The sequence below is a fragment of the Pomacea canaliculata genome, linkage group LG2 (assembly GCF_003073045.1).
Source record: "Pomacea canaliculata isolate SZHN2017 linkage group LG2, ASM307304v1, whole genome shotgun sequence".
Taxonomy (NCBI): domain Eukaryota; kingdom Metazoa; phylum Mollusca; class Gastropoda; order Architaenioglossa; family Ampullariidae; genus Pomacea; species Pomacea canaliculata.
The window spans coordinates 9,669,260-9,688,841 of NC_037591.1; the positions used below are offsets into that span (position 1 = coordinate 9,669,260).

The 19,582-nt window shown below is 44.9% G+C and overlaps 1 protein-coding gene across 1 annotated transcript in view; it reads right to left on the reverse strand.

Annotated features, from left to right (window-relative positions):
• The window catches only part of LOC112556266 (inactive tyrosine-protein kinase transmembrane receptor ROR1-like), a 232,331-nt gene that overhangs the window by 103,441 nt on the left and 109,308 nt on the right, over positions 1–19,582 (reverse strand). The window lies entirely within an intron of this gene.

Below are 19,582 nucleotides of genomic sequence, written 5' to 3' on the forward strand. Positions count from 1 at the left end.
AGGGGGAGGGAAAGGGAGGGGAAGAAAAGCAGCAGATATCAGTAGTTAGGGCCATCACGTGACCAAGTTACGCTGAGTTTAGAACCAAGAGCCGCTGTGGCGGAACAGCTACGGTAGTTGAGTTGCAGCTAATGCAGCAAAGCTCGCGGTGCTGGGTCGTACGGGAGGTTGTGGCAGGTGCCGGTGGAGTTACAGAGACAGACGACATAAAAACTGAACACATCTTCGCCCCATACGTCTGTGTGCGTCTGTGTGTGTGAGGGAGTTTGTGCTCTAGAGCTTCGTGTGTTTGTTTGTTGTTTATATGATGACAGTGACATAGAAACTGAAAGCTCTAAACTATTCACATCGAGTCAGCAGTTCCCAGCCCTGTAAACCGGAGACACATCCTCCGCATTGCTGTGTGCGTGCAGTCGGACCATCGTCTCTGCGTCTGTAGCAATAGCTTATACCCCTGCGCCAGCGGGGCGCCAGAGAGCGACAGAGCCGTTGTTCCTCCGCCGCACTTCTCCCAACCCTAGCATCATCAACTGCCGTCACCTGCACCTACAACCGTGCATGTTACGTCACACAGGCACTTCCAAGGGTTGCTGTCTCACATGTGACGTCACCCAGGTACGCGAGGGCTCTAGTGTGCCGTCCTTTTGTGTCCTTTCACTGTAAAATGATGGGGGTCAAAGGTCCCGGTCGGCAGCATATTAATGAGTCTGTACTCCCATGCTATTTGTAGATTCTCTCTTTACGACAGGTACATTGTGTGTCTGAGCTGTTTGCTACCTTTCATACAGTTCAGGTGTCTACCTCAAGTCACCGAGGGTCACCCCACTGTCCGAGCAGCGACAGGAGTGGGGCGGGAGAGGATGTTGTGGGGCGGGAGAGGATGTTGTGGGGCGGGAAAACTCACGGGTCCTGAGCACAGTTCAGCTGACTTGTCATAGCAACCTAAGCACTGCTCGGTGTCAGCGGTTTCTGCCTCTATACTCTGCCACACCCGACTAAATCCACCCGACTATACGATGGACTGACTGCCTTAATTCTTGACCTCCGTCTGAATATCGCAGATAATGTGTCTCGCTAAGACCTGCACAAGGTCAAAGGTCACTATTCTTGCTCGCATCAACTACTTCCACAGAACTCTCCCCCTCCCCCTGTCAAGCGTTGTCTCCCCTTAAGCAGTCTCCGTGTGAAGAACACCCATTTATCCCCAAGCTACCCCCAAATCCCAGATTTCTGCTCCAGTTAAGATTTAGTACCGAGGTTGTCTTGTCTCGAGCGTCGACTCCTCAAGTGACAGTCGCTAAGGCTGCTGGGGATGCTCGCGTGCTAGGGACCGGCTCCTCCGGTCCACGGGAGCCGAGGCACGGGACAGTGTGATGAATGAGACCAGACGCCTGCTCCCCCACTCACCTGTGACAGGTGACCTTTGTCGACGTGACATAGCAGGTGTGTGGAGGCTCACCGTGAGGAACGCAGCTCATCTGTTACAGCCACAGACCCACTCACCTGTGTCTTTCCGCTAGAAGCTGGAGTTCGTATCTCGGCTCAGATTTATGTCCCTTTGCTTGCTCTTTCGCACCTTTACGATGCCGCATGTCTTCAGCAAAGTGTTGACTTTTAAAAATTAACGTACTAATTTAAAATATGTATTTCTATATTTATTTTCTGGTTTAAAACCGGTATTAATATTTTGGTGTCGCTATATATTAATCCTCTGGCTTAAAGGGCAACACGAACACAACATTTTTTACTTCACGTTCGGATTAATTCATTTTAAATAACAATTTAAGCGACTGGATAAAAATCACTTTGAAATGTTTTAAGGAAATTTTTGAGTATGGTGTGAGGTTAAAGTTCGATAGAACGTTTGAACGAAGCAGACAGCAAAGTTAATCCTTTAGTGTTTGTTTCAATATTTAGGAAATGACAATGAGTACAAACTCCATCTTAGTGCCAAAGTGCACATTCAGCAACAGCACATCGTGTCCTGATTTCTTTTACCGAGGATGACATCTTTCCTCTTCGACTTCAGCTCATGCCGACGATGCTATTTTTAGAAATACAACCCTTTCATCACTTTCTGTTTTCTATACAAATCCGGGTGTGATTAAAACAACATTAATACAATATTTATCGTGCCTCTTCATCACAAAATACCACCGGAATATGTTTTTGCAATACTGTATGCTCTATTCACGGTGGTTTTCGCTAAGCGCTGGTGTTGACCTTTAAGTCTCAATAAATATTCAAGCTGGAACCTGTTTAGCAGGTTTTAATTATCTTGCTACAAAAAAAAAAAAAAAAAAAAAAAAAAAAATCTCGGTTTCTCAGCAGGTCATCACAGATTTTTGTACAATTATTTCTTTCTGAAACTGTCTAGAAAGTTCGTTTACTGATGATGATGAGACCCATACAAAAGGGGAATTAATAGACTGTAAATACCGTGTGTGTGTGTGTGTGGGGGGGATTACGAATAAAGCAGAAAAGGAGAAAAGGAAGATGCTGATCCCCATCCAAAAGTGACCGGTCGATCACGTGCCTCACCTGGTCAAACCTGAGTGTTGACTGTAACGTATTCTATGCCATCAAGATGATCAAGATGAAGATGAAGTGGCTCAGGGGGGAGTTTGTGGCGGTAAGATGGAAGGGGAGGAAAGCCGTCACAACCTCCCAGCCTCTCATCCACCCCATCCCGCTTTACTATCAACATTCACTGGGTTACCGCCCTTACCAGCTCCAGCAGCCACTCCCAGACACACCTTGACCTGGTGCTTCCAGACACACCAGAACCTGTCATAACTTGGCACTTGCAGGTACACTGGGACCTGTCTCTGACCTGGCACTTGCAGACACGCAATTACCCATAAACACCAGGCACTTACCACAGTATTAGCATCTCTAACCCTCGTGCACTCCTACAGAAAGTCATCACAAGCGGTCAGCTGGCACTCCCCGACACCACCATTTCCGCGCCAGATAAGCTCGTCCTGACACACTGGAATCTGCAAAATGCAGGCACACCTCCTCCCACCGACAACAAACCTGATCCACCAAAGCCTTGCATGAGTGGAGCCAGCAAAGCTCGCCACCAGGGAATCAGGCACCGCATCAAAATTATTTTATGACTGAGAGGCTATCAGGTTCGTAAACGAGACCAAAAAATTTTTTAAATGGTAGCAGCTATCATGCATCTTTTAGTAGGAGGGAACTGTGACCGACTGGAATCAACCTCTCCTCCCCACCCTGCCCACCCAAGGAAAAGAAAGAACCAACCCCTCCTCCCCACCTTTCCCACCTAAGAAAAATAAAATGTAAAAAGGAGGTGAAGGAGGGATTGTGCCATAAAGCAGCAGCCTGTGCCATGACCAGTAATTTCACCCGGTGCCAGACCTGTATTGACAGATACGGTGAAACACCATGAAGCTACCTGCCAAGATTAAGCAATAATGAAGAGTGTTACACCTGATGAAAGGGGATTATATCTGGCAGACAAGCGTGACAGCCGTAAAAAACTGGAATTACAAGTTGTAGGAGAGAAAGGTGGGAGGAGAGGCAGCTTTCAGGGGCTAAGAAGACCTGAGGGTTATCGTTGAAGAGTTAACCGGGTGAAAATAAAGGTTTTTTTCCCAGTAAAAAAGTGTGAAGTCTCAGCCTTGCTAAGTACATGCTAGCAACGGGATGAGGACAGTCAGGGTTACAGTACTTTCATAGAATATTTACATAATCTCCCCCTCCCCCCACATATCTTCAAAAAACGAAACTGAAACAAAGAGACAAAAAAAAAAAAAACAACAACAAAAACAAAAACAAAAAAACAAACAACAAAACAAAACAAAAAACAAAAAAAAAACAAAAAACAAAGAAAAAGCAAAACCTCAAAGACACAAGTTCATGAACACCCGAACAAGAAGAAGACAGGAGAAAAAAGTAAGATGATATGGAAGAGAGAACAGTTTTTGTTGTTAAAGAAACCCCACTCGAAATAAAAGAGAATAGAGACTTCAAGACCTGGTGGCCGTAAAAGAGGATTACAGCAATCTTTACGGCACTTATATACCTTCCCTGATAAGACAAAGTAACCATGACTACGGGTGTGATAGTAGTACTTCTCCGGTCATCGACTCCAAACACGCGAAAAGAAATTCCACAACATATTTCTGCAAAGCCGAGCGTTCTGAATATAAGGCTATGGGAGAGAAAAAAAAAAAGAAACTCAACAACCTTAAGGGCAAATTCATACAGAAAACAAACAAAAAAAAAGACAACAACAAACAAATAAGCAGCAACTTTAAAAATGAAACTCCGTTGAAAGAACTTTCGTAGGTGACCCCTCCAGACAGACGATAGAAGAAAAGGGAGCCAAGTTAAATAAAACAAGCAGCGAACCACCTACGTACCCAAACAAACAAACAAACAAACAAACAAACAAACAAACAAACAAACAAAAAACAAACAAACAAACAAACAAACAAAAACAAAAAATGAAACACCGTTGAAAGAGCTTCAGTAGGCGACCCCTTCAGACAGAAGAAAAGTAACAACGTGCACAATGGCGCCGACTGGGAGCGAAGTCAAGGAAAACAAGCAGGCATCCAAACAAACAAACAAACAAAGTTATGTTTCGCACATTTATGGCCACCCATAAATGCCGCCCCGCATCCTGAAGACGGGTTGCAGTCGCGGGGCCGAGGAGGATACAGCGCGAGATGCCCAAGATGGCGGCGCGTCTCCTGCTGCGAGCAGCGGTCTGCGGAGACAGGTGTTTTCTCTTCCAGACTCGCAACGATAACTTTTGACAGACAAGAGATTGTACTTCATAGCACGTTGCTGTTTAAAACCCACCCACTTCCACATCCCCCTTACCCCCCCCCCCCGAGCCCGGGTACTGCAAGGAACGGAAGAAGTAGTGAGTACTGCTGGTGGGATGCCATGGACTGGCAATGGACATGACTTCCCCTGATGTGTATGTTTGTGTACTAATGTGTACTTCGTGTTCTCTGCCATACTAGTGTGTACTTTCCCTGCCACCATGTGCAGACCTCTAGAGTCTAAGTCTGTCACGTGACAAGAATGATGAGAGGTTTTTGTCAACGAGTGGCAAGATGTAAATTGTTTCTTCCTCCCACGCTACCCTCCTCCGTTAATCCCATATCACTGTTCAGGTGAAAAAACTCGGAGGGTCTGCGGAAAGCCTGAAAACACCGGTAGCAGCATCCGGGTTTAGCCTTGTCACACGGTCTTAGTGGGATAAATGCTTTGCTTAGCAAAGGTTGCGGCCAGGATTGTGGTTGTTCCTGGGGCGAGCAGGCAAGACGAGGCTCAACACCATCAAGCGGAGGATCGAGGTTGTAAAGAAATATTCTCAGCTCAAGAAAAGAATCCGAGGCTGATGGAGGGTTCCTTCGAAGGAACGAGATCCCTCTAACACACCAACAAAGCGCCAAACAAAACTTAAAGCCGCTCACATTTAGTAAAAAGAAAGGGAAAACAAAACCCACCACAAATACTACCTACACCAACAACAAAACCACCAACAAAATTTTTGTTTAAACTGTATAGTAAAAATGTTTGATAAAGTCTTCAGAGAGCGAGAGAAGGAAATAGAACGAGAACAAGCAAGAAGAATTGTGTGAGGGAGCGCAAGCTAGGGAGTGATTTACATTCAAGTAAATGAACTCATTAATCAATTAACAACTGAGATTAAAATACCAAGCTGAACAGATAAAACAGAATTTTATTCCTAGCAGCGGCAAACAGAATTATAGAATTAGAGGAAAGCGAGTCACTTCAGGCGGTAGATGGGTTGCTGGGCAACCACTCATGGCCTTTCCCCTCAAAAAAAAAAACAACCCCATGAACCTTAAGTACCTCCCCGCACTTTTAAAAAGTGATTGTTTAGTACTGAGCTTGAAAGTCTTTTGAGTACAGCTTTCCATTTTAAAAATGCATCCAAATGTACTATCCTCGGGTCTTGTGCCTCACAGCTCCCCCTCCATCAAAGCTCTGACCTCCCCCCTAACTCCCCGCCCTCTCCCACCCCTTTAAACCCGGGGCTGGGCGTGAGTGAAGGTGGCTAAACTCGACTCATAGATGCCTGGAAATCCTAGGTGTCTCGGCGATCTCATGCCATGTTCTGTTGCCTTAACCTGTCACCGTAATGCATTACGGAGGAAAGGCTGGAGTGGATGATTAAACACGGAGGCAGCGAGGGCCCCCGCCATGGACCCCGGCGAGCAGGGTGCAGCCCTCGCCACCATCACCACACTCCAACCTGTCGCAAGCCGCTCGTTGGTCCCGTCCTCGATAAAACTGTGTGTTTTAATGTCGTCCTGATGCCTTCCTCCCGGCATCCTCCGCGCGGGGCAGGTCTGATAACGGGGGGAATGGCGGCTCTCAATCTGCTTTCACTGACGGAAGAGCACGCAACGAATCTTGACCACATGTCTCTTCACGCGCGTGCTCTTGAGTGAGGACAGGCGTGCAGACGTCATCAGTGTATGTAGTTGGTTTCCTCCCGTCACCCTCCGAGCCAGGAGCCAGACCACCGGTTAAGGGAGGGAGAGAACAGGGAGGGAGGAGCGGCAAGGTATGGAGTTGAAGCGGTGGAAACTTGGAAGTTTGTGCAGGATGTGCAGCGTCCACCACTCAACGTTACCATGGTAACAATTGTTTTTGAAAAACTTCTTAAGGGTGATTATTATTATTTATTTATCTTTGGTAAGTTGAAAACTGAGTTACTCGTAACGGTGGAAAAAGCATGAACTTCAAATTCATAATCTGTAAGGCTCGAATATCATCGATCATTAATATAAGCTTACATCACCAAACTAAATATGGTTTTTCCTTGTTACTGTAATTAATGTTCCTTTTTGTTTACTGATCTTCATTCCGTCATTTGCGTGAGCACGAGACCACGTTCGTAATGTTTACATGTGTACTAGATGATGTTTAAAGAAATTTATAATATCTGAAAAAAACGATTAATGCATGGCGATTTAGTTTACTCAACTCAACCAAATACGTATACATATATATTTTAGTTATGTTTGTATTGTGTGTCACAGATTGGTCTTTGTAACAGCTCATGTAATGGAGGATGCAAATTGCTTCCATTTGACAAGAACTCACAAACGCATGTCCATGTGTGTGTTTACAAAAAAACAAAACAAAAAAAACCAAAAACAAACAAACAAAAAACAAAAAAACCAAAAAAAACCCCACCAAACAAACAAAAACAACAAAACCAATAACAATAACAACACTTTTCCTGACATTTTCGTCTTACTACATGGCACATTGGCACATGAACCTCTAAATATGTGTTAGAACTATTTTATTTCTCAAGAGGGTTTTTACAAATGTGTGTGATAAGTATTTCTAGCAAAAGATGTGATTGTTGATGAAAATGTCTAAAGAGAAAACAAAAGAACCGAATTCACTCAAGGGACTTAACGCAGGGAAAAGATGAGATTTTTGAGAGAACTTAAAACTCAATTATTTGTGAGTACAACAAGAAGAGATTGCACAAAATGCAACAAGCACATTCAGGGAAGTTTCTGGGGGTGAAGGGAGGGAAATGTGGTGAGACGAGATAAACACGTGACCCTTGTTTCCCACTTGACCCGGGGTCGTGACACGACTTATGTACTCACAGAGAGAAGAGCTCCACATGGCGGACATGTAAATAAACTGTAGGCCTAAAACTTAGAAAAAGATCAACATAAGAAGAGAAAGAAATGATTTTAGTAAATTTACTTTTCTGTGATACACCTCTTATTTACGATGCAGTATTTAAGATTAGGAACTAATTGTACTAAACATTATTTTGTCAGGGCTATCACTTGTTTACAATACAAGTCACTGTCTCGAAAGTGATCGAGTTGTACAAGTTCTTGATGTATTTCAAATTAGATTCTCCCCACCACGACGACTGCAGCACATTGTTACAATCCTGCCAGACGAGGGATTTTACACTATTTACAGCAATTTTCTGAATATTTACAAACAGGTGCATTCCACAGTGAGAAGTTTGGGTCTGTCTTTAATGTTTGTAGTTACCGATGGCGCAGATAGACGAAAGCAGAGGAAAATGTTAATGAAATAACAACAAGATCTCCCGTGGTTACTAACAGGCGAATCGGAATGCCTCAAACATTTTAACTGATATAGCAAAAAAAAAAATAAAATAAAAATAAATAAATAAATAAAAATCAAAGAGAGAGAGAATTTTGCTAAATCTCCATTTTGACCGAAAAAAAACCATGAAAGAAAGAGGCAGCCTGTCATTTAATACATATATATATATTCTCTCTGTACTTGCGAAGTGGCAGAGTCTTCGCGACAATAAATGTGGACACTTTGCCGCGCGGCGACCTCGGATCTCCGGCGTCTGTCCTGCGCGCATGCGTGTCAACATTGTTTATTTATTTCCTGTCTCCTCATCCGCCTCACCACGTATGTCATCGGCCTCCTCGATATTCCTTAACATATGAAGACTTTAAAGAGTCAGAAGAAAGGGATGTTGATGGAGGGTCAGAGGCGACCGGTAACTTGTATCGCTTCTAACTTCATTCGCAACTTCTCTAACAATTTCTTCTTTGCTTGTTTTGCTGTTTCCGTTAATAATCACAAAACCGCCAAGAAATGACAGTTTCCTTTTCGACAGAGCTAATTGATGGAAACATAAAATGTACCAGTGTTTCAATTTTCTTTTAAAAATGTCTGCACTAATTTTTCGCTAACTTCTGCTCGTGGACTGGTAACACGCCGATAAGAGGACAAGACCGAACTATCGCTCGTCAGGACCAGACATTCCTTTGAACAGCAACTCGTCCGAAATAAATGGAAGGAAGCGGCACAAAGTGTTCTTCACATTTTTTGGGGAAGAATTTCAAACCGCGATGCGGTCTCAGGGTGATTACAGGCGTCGGGAAACAAGAGTCTGCTGTCAGAAGATGCTGAGGCAACCAACGGTACTCACTTTTGATTCTGTATCAAAATGTGGTGCAAAAAAAAATTTTTTTTCATGTTGCTTTTAAAATTTGTGTCCAACCACCATGACAGACCTGACATTAGGAAACATCTCTTTTCTCTGACTGTCCTGTCGGGTAGCTCTCGGTCCTAATGTGTGAAGCGGGACAGTCGCCGAAATTCCGGGACTTTGTAAAAAAAAAAAAAGTCACTGACAGTTCGTTGTATGGTAAGAACTTCTCTCTATTCTCGGACTTCACCAACAAGGGACAATTCGACACAAACATTTCTTCATCTTATTGTTTTCCTCGTCGGTGAAAATGTTCCATGGGTCTTTAGGTAATTAAATTTTAAAACTGTCCAAGGTATACGATGGTTTTAAAAACAACTTTTTAATAATTTTATTTGCTTCTAAAAAGTAAGCAATTAGATACCAGCATTTCTCATTATCAGCTGTTTCATAATATCGAGCCAAAGATATATTTATGTTGGTTATTGTTTCTTGTTTAGCAAATTCGGTTCTTCTCTACCTTTATATTTTATTATAAAATATCTTCCGTATTCAGAGGTCAGTATTTATTAACCGTAAAAACAACTGGAAAAAAATTACTTCTAAATAAATTCTGCTTTGCTTGAAAATGTGAAAAATATTAATATTTTCCAAGTAATTTATTCAACATAAAGATGTCTGCTGTTCTGTTTAATCAAGATTTAATAGGAGGGCCACACACACCATTAATCATGAATGCGAACTAAGCTAATAATTTTTTTATACATAAATAAAAAAAAAAAAAAAAAATTAACAATCTGTTACTTGACATTCTGTAGAACAAAGAATCTTGCCAGTAAAAGGCAATGTTGCTGTCAACGAAGCATCATCAGGCTTAAACCATGGTTGTATGCAGAGAATTTTTTTCCCAGTTCACAGATTTTCATTTTATGGTGTTTAAAACTTCATTAAAAAAAAGCTTTGCGTTTAAAGCTAATAATAGTAAAGCTGTGTTTGCAAACATTTTGACGAGTTTTGCTTTGTAGTAAGTATCGACATTGCTTAGATAATGACCACATAAGGAGGAACTGACAAAAAAGTCAAAAGAAGATTTACATTGCAGTGCATGAATAATTCTCCGAAAAGTCTGATGACAGAAGTTGTTGTCGCTTGATGCACGGACTCTCGAAAACACCACCAGCACCAGCACCAGCAGCGACATATTTCTTCTCCTCCTCCCGTCCTCCCAGCAGACACCGCGACCGTCAGGAGGACGGCGAGAGTGAGCAGCACTCACTGTACACGGGACGCGACAAGGGCGTGACACACCGCGAGTCCATCTCCATGACAGACGACACAACCAGGTACAACCCCATTTGTCTCTCCACGTCTGCTTCTTTCCTTCGGTTCTTCTTGACACGATCATTTCTTTTACCCCATCCTCTACTTATCCCCTCTTTGTCTTAATCTTTCTGACAGACATGCGTGTGATGGTAACCCTGAGGTATCGCTGATAATGGAAGCGCAGGACAAGAAAAAAAAACAAAACAAAACCAACCAGCATGGTGCAAGGGAGAGGAGGAGCAGTTAGGGCAACGGCTATAAACCAGAAGGCGCGAGATCGATACCCGGGTGACGCAGCTGGTTGACAAAAATCGTGATTTTGTGTGAACATATTCCTGCAGCATTTTCTCACCAGGCCTTAGGTGTTGTATGAAGGAAAAATATCATTTGCACACATACTCTGCTCATTTGGCTCATCAGGTCCTTTCCAAAGTTAGATTTTCTGTCTTTCGCGCATCAACGATTCTTCACCTGACACAAAACAAACTTTGGACTCCTAGCAAAACATAATGTGGGCACAGTGACTATTTCTCTCCATTTTTCTCATCTCTCTCTTTATTTCTACCCACACTTTTTCAAGTATTTAAGCTACATTAAGATAATCCTTTCACGGGTAAAAAGAAAAGACGTTCCATGGCGCCACCTTGCTTCAACCCAAGTCCGATAAGCAACTGACCCATCCACTTCATCATCTGATTATTTGGACCTTATTCTTGCATTAACTCTTTCGTTGCGTGAGATACAGGCTGCGATTTGCAGATGAAGAAGGTTGCGGAGGGGAGGACGAAGTCTCAACAAGAATAAAAAGTTTCACTGAATGTAAGAAGAACACTGAGCCTGCCAATCGAAAAAAGCGGTTAGCCAATGGCGAGTCCCCTTCTCTGCCAGAAAGTCTGTCTCGTTATCTCTCCCTACGTTGCCTGTCATATAACCATTGCCACCATCAGCCCATCTACAGGGGCTGGCACCACCAGAGGGCGCTAAGTGCATGGGGAAGTAACTCAGAGTGGAGATTGGAGGTTAGGGGGGAAGGAGAGAGAGAGGAGGAGGGAGGAGGTTTGTGCGTCTGTGTCTCGGCCTCTTTTTTTTATTGGCATTCTTTTTCCATTTTATTTCTTTCCGCTTGCTTAAATCCGCCCGTGTCTACAGCAGTGAGTGTGACAGATGACCCAGCGTATTAGTGTAGCCATGTTTTAAGCTTGCCTCCATGTGCCAGCAGAAGTCAAAGTGACGATTTGTTTTGTTTTATCGTTTGGCAACCGTCGGAGGCAGAGCGGCTGTGACACGGGCGGAGGAAAACTGCTTGGCAGGTGTAGTCGATAATAAAGGTGACAGGTATACAGCATCCCCCCTCCAAAAAAAAAAAAAAAAAAAAAATAAAAAAAAAAAAAAAAAAAACCTCCGATTACAGACTCTCGTTTTTTATTTACCGCAACAAACTTTTATCGGAGGACAGAGATAGACTCACTTCCAGCAATAAGCCCACAAAGACACACGCGCATGCCACCAAGGCAATGAACTCCTGAAGACAACCGCCTCATCCGTAATCGTCGTCCAAATCTCGTTACTCTCGTCGTTGAGGTTATCGTCGGTACAGCGCTGCCAACATAATCGCCGTCGTAGATGAACGCAGGTCTCAGACGACAGCCAATCGCAGGACGAACGAAGGACGTTTCCAAACATCCTTCTCCTTGAAATAAAACAACAAACAGAGAGAGCCAGAGTGGAAACAAAAGTCATTTGTCATTTCCGTGAGTTCGGGCCTCGAGACGCCCTCTACAAAATAAATCCCCGCTCTCGACGACGAGACTTGGCTGAGCGAGATACAATCAGGGTGGATGGGCGACGGGCTCCGCAATGGATGGTGAAAATTTTCAAACCGGCAGGTCTCGCATGCTCTTCCTCATCATCCTGAAGCAGGATGTAAGGGAGGATGAGGGGAGGATGAGGGGAGGATGAAGGGAGTGGAGGTAAGGGGAGGAAACTCTTACCACAGGTTTTTTTTTTTTGACTCGTTCGTCAAAGAGTCTTTAAAGAAGCGCGCCATGATGTGTGTCGAATAAACGCATTATTTATGCCTACGTTAAGGTCCGGGTAGCAGCATGGGTGGCTGGCAGCTCCATTTACAAAAAAGATAATGAAGCAGATCTTTCCTTCCACGTCAAGTGCCTGAGGGCTCCAGAGACTCCATGAAGACGGGTGCTGTTAGCAGACGGTAAACAATAAGGGGTGGCGGGGTCGGCTGGGGTGGAATTGTAATATGCAATGATTAATATAAGTATAAAAATGGAGGAGGCTATAACATCCGTCGGGAAAGTGAAGAGCTAATCACAAGATCATATTGGGGTGGCGGGGGACGAGATACGAATCGAGTGAGGGTGTCCGTGAGGTAACCGAGAACATGAAGACAGGCGCTGAGGTCTGAGTTGTGAGGAGGCAGACCCTGGGGCTGTTGTAATGAGATGGAGTGTGTGACGAAACATCGTCCCTGCCAAACAACGAGGCCTTCTCTTGTCAAGCAGCGCAGCATCTTGTGGAACAACAGGCCATCTCTCTGTCAGAAACCTTGGAATCATCTACCAGATGATAACTCAGTATCTGGAAATCTCTATTTAGCTGGCAGCAGACAGCAGCGCCACTTCTCTTGCTGACGTCACACTGTATCCCATAAGACATCACACAGTACATGAACATCATGAAATAATAATATGCATATATATATAGTGTATTTGTGTGCATGTGCGTATGAGAGAAAGTCAGAGATAGAAGTGTGTGTGTCTGTGTGTCTGTGTGTCTGTGTGTGTGTTTTCGTGCGTGAGGGTGGATGGCTGGGTGGATGGGAAGTAACCGTTGCCATCGATTGACGTTTTAACTGCCGCAGTCATAAAGACGATTAACCAGGTTTTTTGTGAAACTTGCACCCAGTTGAACTCACGGGTGCCAGCGCCGCACTGCTATTAAGATGGTGTCGGTATCGGGGCCGCTTGCGCCATGCCAGCCTCGCCGTTCAAGCGAAACTCCCACACGGACGGAGGTGGGTGTGCACAATGGTGGCGATGGTGGTGGTGGTGGTGGCGAGCACCTCCCTACCCTCGCCTGGACACACTAATGGCGCGGGGACTTGTGGGGACAGCTGGGCTGGGTGTGTGGGGATCGATACCCAGGGTAAGCCGTCAATTCCACAGCATAGCAACGAGTAAATGCTAATGTGCACCACCCCTCCTCCCCATAACGCAGTCTCCTACGTGAGACGTACACCCGACCGTCACGTCGATCATACTTTATGACGTAACAGAACACCTCGTGCAGCTGGTGCTGCGGTTTTTAACTGTTTTTATTTCCTGAAAAAAAATTTACAGGAAGTTGAACCTAACAGCTTGTTATGATGAGGGCTTGCGGAAAACAAGGGTCTCCTACAGGGTTTTGCTTTCAAAAGCTGTTGGATTGAGACATTTAAGTGGGGCTGGTGTGCCGTCATCCTCTGCGCCTGCGCCCGAGAGAGGCCAAAGGTGTCGTCATCTAGCCCGCATGCGCAGAACGTGGGTCTGGTTTTCTTTTTCACTCGTGGCAACAAGAATGAAGTCAGGCTGTCACAGTTTAATGGGGCATGTAGCACCCAGTGCTGCTGCACTCCGCTTTGTCTGCGATGTTTACTTTCGATATTGTTTTGAGAATCCAGCCCTCAACCATACACAACTAAGTGGAAACAGAGAGACTGAGAGATGGAGAGAGAAAAAGGAAGAAGATGGCGTGGAAAAAAGGACAGAAGAAGGAATAGAGTATTGTGGTGGGTCGTGGGGGAAAGGTTAAAGTTTACTTCGCACTCCTTTGCTCCTACCGATCAGGAATCTTGACAATTCCAAGAAAACCAGTAACCCGGGTACACTTCTGACGTCACAAGCTAACTGCACTCTCCAACACATCTTCAAATTACGGTTCATCCGATTTAGTCTTCATGATCATCGACATTTTTTTTTCATTTTTTGGGGTGGGGTGGGGGAGGTGAACTTAATGGGACATGAAAATAATTAAAGAGGCTTAATTACTCAGCTCTTTAAGCCAGAATAAACAGGATGTGCGCGTTTTCTGCAATTAAAAAGGCTTCAACAGTGCAGGTGCCAAATGGGGCAACATCCCCCAGTGTCGATGGCTAACATGATCTACGCTGTTCTGGGTTTCCATTCCGTGTAGATGCCAGACTTTCTTCGCTCGTCGCGAATTCAACACCGCAAGCGGCCTGCCAGGACCTGGCCAACCTCGGAGGCAAGACTTGCTTGTTTTTTATTGTTAAAAACTCCCAGCACCTTGATGAACGCATTCGTGTGTCAAGTATCATGTACGTATGAAGACCCAATAAAGAAGTAAAAACAACTTGAAAAAAATAATAAATAATCAAGTGGTTCAGTACAGCAATAACAAAAACAAAAACTAAATATTGAGATTGAGATATCTTTGGCACAAGCTCACAGAACACAACCTATCATATACGACCAGGTCACCTCTTTGTAGCTTACAGCAAACAGTGGAAATATATTCATCAAGCACGCACTACTAAGTATCATTGAACCTCACCTGTAAACACTGCGATACAATTTAACACAACTCAATATACAAAGACATTTTTTTTCAGAAAAACGTAGTCTTACCTATTGAATAAATCTGACATTCTGATCCTGCTGACTGAATACCTGTATTCTAAAACTCATTTATACAAATAATTTTTCATCATGTCCGAGACGAACCAAAGGACAGTCAGTATTTGAAGATGTGACATCATATAACGGATTATTTTCTGCTGCTGGAACTGCAAGATCATCGCGTTCTCCTCCCACTCCCTGCTCCACCACCGAAAAAAAATCATTTCTGTCAAACCCTCCTTTCACCGAAGTTTATACGGCCATCAGCCACACCGGAAGTGAACTCTTACTTTCTCCCTCTGCCCAACGAACAGCGGCGATAACTCTGAGAGAAATTTACAAGAAGTGAAAGCTTAATGCCGGGGCTCGAGTGATGCGTTTGATAAGATTTAAATCTCTCTTAATCGCTGGCTAAGTGTGCGCATTGCAGTCATTCCACACCCGCAGTCAAATATAAGGCTACGGAACCGCACAACCCCATCACAGACGTCACAACGTCACCGTTGCACCTCCCATCGGCCGACAGGGGAGGGAGAGTGATTTCCCTTCGTTCGTGTTCCAGGAGAAGACCATGCGAGAATACATCAGGACTTCAGTCACGTGACAGACTACATCAGGACGCCAAGCACGTAGTAATGAAACGTCATGCGTCACGTGACAGGAGCACGCCATGTAGACTCTCACAATATTTTTATATTCTTCTACATGTGTGTACAGTTCTCGCAAGGTGTCTGTTGCCACAGATAATGTCAGGGTTAGTAACATACACACATTCGTACACGCATGCGCATGCGCACAAAAATAACAAACCTCGCACTTCTCTCGGACAGACGATATTCCCACAAACCGAGACAAAAGCCTGGGAACGATCCGTCGTCTGCGTGTTTACTATTTTTAAGTACAGATAGTAAATATCGGCACCACAAACAAGCCCAAACAATGAATCATTATTTGCTATTGCGATCACACTTCGTTAGAACAAACGAAAAAAGAAGTGAACAAGTAAAATAAACGGCGTTTATCATGGCTTTTACAGAACAACATTATCGTTATGTTGTTGCTTGCCTTCCACAAACATGGTCTCCAACATACACAAACCTCCTTTCTTCTTCTTATCCGATCTTGCACTCCAGAAAAAAAAGGAAAAAAGCTTAATTTTGAAGCTTCTGACCATACAGCCCACAGCTGGACTGTGAGGATAAATGACAAGAGGTCAACAGATGAATAAACACAGCTGTGCCTAATGCCGCTTCACACGGTACGACTTGGTGAAGAAGAAATTGAAAAAGCTTTCGATCAACACAGTTTTCAGAGTCGGAGATGATGGTAGAGAGTAGGACGAAGGCTGGTAGAGCTTCTAAGCAGCCAGGGGACACAGGTAAGTCTCTCACCTACGGGCATGCGCAATCGAGGACCTATGTCAGGCCAGCGCACTCTACCATGACATATACTTGTCTGCGCATGACTAGCGCGATAGGGTAGGATGTCTGCAGGTGGGACTCGCTGAAACTCATCAAAATCTCCCACCTCCATTTAAAAAAAAAGGTGGGAGTTGATAACAGAAAGGGGAGTCATCAGGCCGCTCAACTCATTGTAATTCAGGGGTGGATCAAATACAAACTCTCCACGGGTGTTGAAGAGCAGCGACTGTCAGAATTTTTTTCAAACCTTCTTTCTTCCTTTTTATTTTGGAGCACGGCTGTTGACACTCCAGTCTAAGTGAAATCCGAGCTGGGATACCGACACTTTAACCCCGGCAGCCGCCGAGACAGCGAAGCCACTTGTAATGATGTGACAGGTAAGAAGCCACGAGTGTCTCAGTCAAAACGAGGCTCTTTTCTCCAGCACAAAGACCACCGTAATGGCGACAACAGACCGTCCGCCCCCAGCACAGTCGACATGCGGGAACATTCCTGCCACCGACAGTCACCGACACCAGGAGTCCTGAACCTTTGGCTTCTAGTCGTCTGGACAAAGTAGTCCGCTAACAATTTTACTGTAAATGAGCTTTTGATATCTATATAGTATAATAAATTATATCATCATACTATAATCACGTGACAACATCTGGCTTGGCCACTGGGTCATGTGGTCTTTATACTGGAGTGTAAGGCTGGATGTCACTCTGTTTCCGGTTTTCGCCCTGGGGAAACAAAATGGCGCCGTAGTTGACCACTAAAACCGCTAAAAGATTTCGCAACCTTATGACAAGATGGAGTAGTGGCGACAATTCAAAATGTCTGAGTCGTTCAAAGCATATGTTCAGGTCATACGGACGCTCAGAGACTTAAGGAAGGGAAGGGGCAGTGACAGAGAGGGGGAGGGAAGGCGTGAGTGAGGGAAGAACAGAAGAACAAAATGACGGAATCAAGTGACGACGCTGTCATCCCTTGTGTGTGCGTTTATCGAGGCTGCTGGCACCTCCTCCCCTTCCCTCGTATAAGTCAGTCAGCTGCTGCCGAGCGTTAGTAAACATGTCAGGGAGGAGTTGACGGCCTTCACCTTTCTGACGTCACCAGTCCCGCCAGCCTTGTCATCTCCGCCATTCATTTCGGCGCGCTGTCTGTCACGCGGCTGGCGGCAACACAGGCCACTGGACCTGCAGGTGCCGACCTGCTTGTAGGACTACCCCTCGACCCTCCTCCCACCGAAACAACCACATCGTCGTCTTGTGTGACATCAGAGACAGCAACGATGATGACGAGGAAGAAAATGATGACGAAGGTAACCGTGATGATGACGAAGGTAAGGGTAATGATGATGAAGGTATTAAACTATTTCGGTGCCATCCCGCGCGTGCTCACCCGGCCTTTTCGATCCCATAATGCGGGTATTTTGGCAACACAGCCTGGGAACGCCGACAGCTCCGTCCTGCGTGCACCTGTTGTCTTTATGTTACAGATATGAACAGACAGAGGAGAGAGAAATGTACTCCCGTGCCCAGGGCAGGATTAAAATAATCACGGCGAGAGGAGCATACAAACGTCACCCTCGTGTCTTCTTGTATATGGTATTTACCCCCATCTCTTGTCCCCCCCCCTTCTACCTTGGGGTAGGTGATGTGCAGGGGGCGGGAGGAGAGAGGGATGGAAATGTTCCCAGAATAGGCACAACTGCACTAACAAGTCGGGTGGATATCGAGAAACTTTACTTCACAGTTCTATCCATCTGCACCCAGTGTCGGGTAGATATTAAAAACTTTATTCCAGTAGTGTCCATCCGCACACGTTCAGCCGTAAAAAATAAATAAATAAAAAATTATAAAAGTAATTAGTGAGGGGAGGTAATTCCTGCCTAACGGACTCGAGACATCAATTCGTGAAGTAAAGAGTAAAGGGTTGTAAAACAAAATGCATTACCACAGGAGAATAAGTCTCAGGTTTCCAGTCTGCTTGTCTCTGTGTTCGTGGGTGTGTGGTTCGTGTAGAAAATAATATAGAAATCACTAGACTTCCGGTTAAAGAATTGAACTGGAACATCGGGCAATGGCTGATGATGACAGCAGGTCCACCAGCCTCGACTGTCTTTAGAAGACTCAGGACATTAGACAAGAAGTGCATTCTAGCAAGTATCTAAGTATAATTTAAGGTATTAACAACAAAATCCTAACCGAAAAAAAGCTCGGGCCTATAACATGGACCGTGCACGTGATTGTGTGTGTGCGAGCAGACGAGAAGGCGGAGAACGAGGACGTGGAGAGAGAGAGAAAGAGAGAGGACTGAAGATCGGGAGGAAAACTAATCTTTTCTTCAGACGACATATGCCTCTAAAAAAACATGCTCTGCTTTGTTTTCTTAAAGCCACTTTGTCTCGCTCTCTAAATGAACGGACGGCAGGAGTGGAGTAGCCGGACGGGGGGAAGAAGGCAGAAAAAAAGGCGGGAACTTTACAAAATTTTATCAAGCCCTCGGCCACAGTTTACTCGATGTAATTGCACCAGAAATTGTCTGGGATGCTGGCAGGAAGAGGTTCCCTCCTTATTGCTTCTTGAGTAGCCTTCTCTCTTTCTCCTCAGTAGCAGCTCACATCATATTCCCCGATCGTCAGGACCAGGGGTTGGGGGTTAGGGGACGAGAGCTGGGCCTTTCAGCACGGCCTCACTAAGCCCTCTCCTCGATGGCTTGCAAGCAAGAGGTCCAGAAATGAGTTGGGGCATATGCACAGGATGTGATCCCAATTTCCACTTGGAACAACAATCACAAAGTGCACGCCAATCAGCCACTGAAGGCGGCTCACTTATAGGTTTTCCCTGACTGCCAAGGTTTCCTGTGTTTTGGAGAATCTTCCTGTTTACAGTTTCCTCGGCTCGGAGGAGACAAAAGCTAATTTCTGGCCGCGAGAAGCTGTTTGAGTTAACGAGGCTTGGGACGATGAGGTCGTCTGGTTGTGTTCTCTACTCAATGACGAGTGAGATGGCAGTTTGTGATGATGAGCGATGTGTGGACAGACCGAATGATGCAGTGTTCAAAAGAAAAAAAAGGGAAAAAAGATGATAGTAACTGTAAGACACACGTGGATAGAAAGAATGAAACAGACGTCGAATGGACTTAAAGACACGACTGGGTTCCAGACACCCGGCCGAGCATGATCCCCCTCCCCGCTGTCTTTTCCTCCACAAAACTGTCCTCCCGCAGCCGCCATTCCC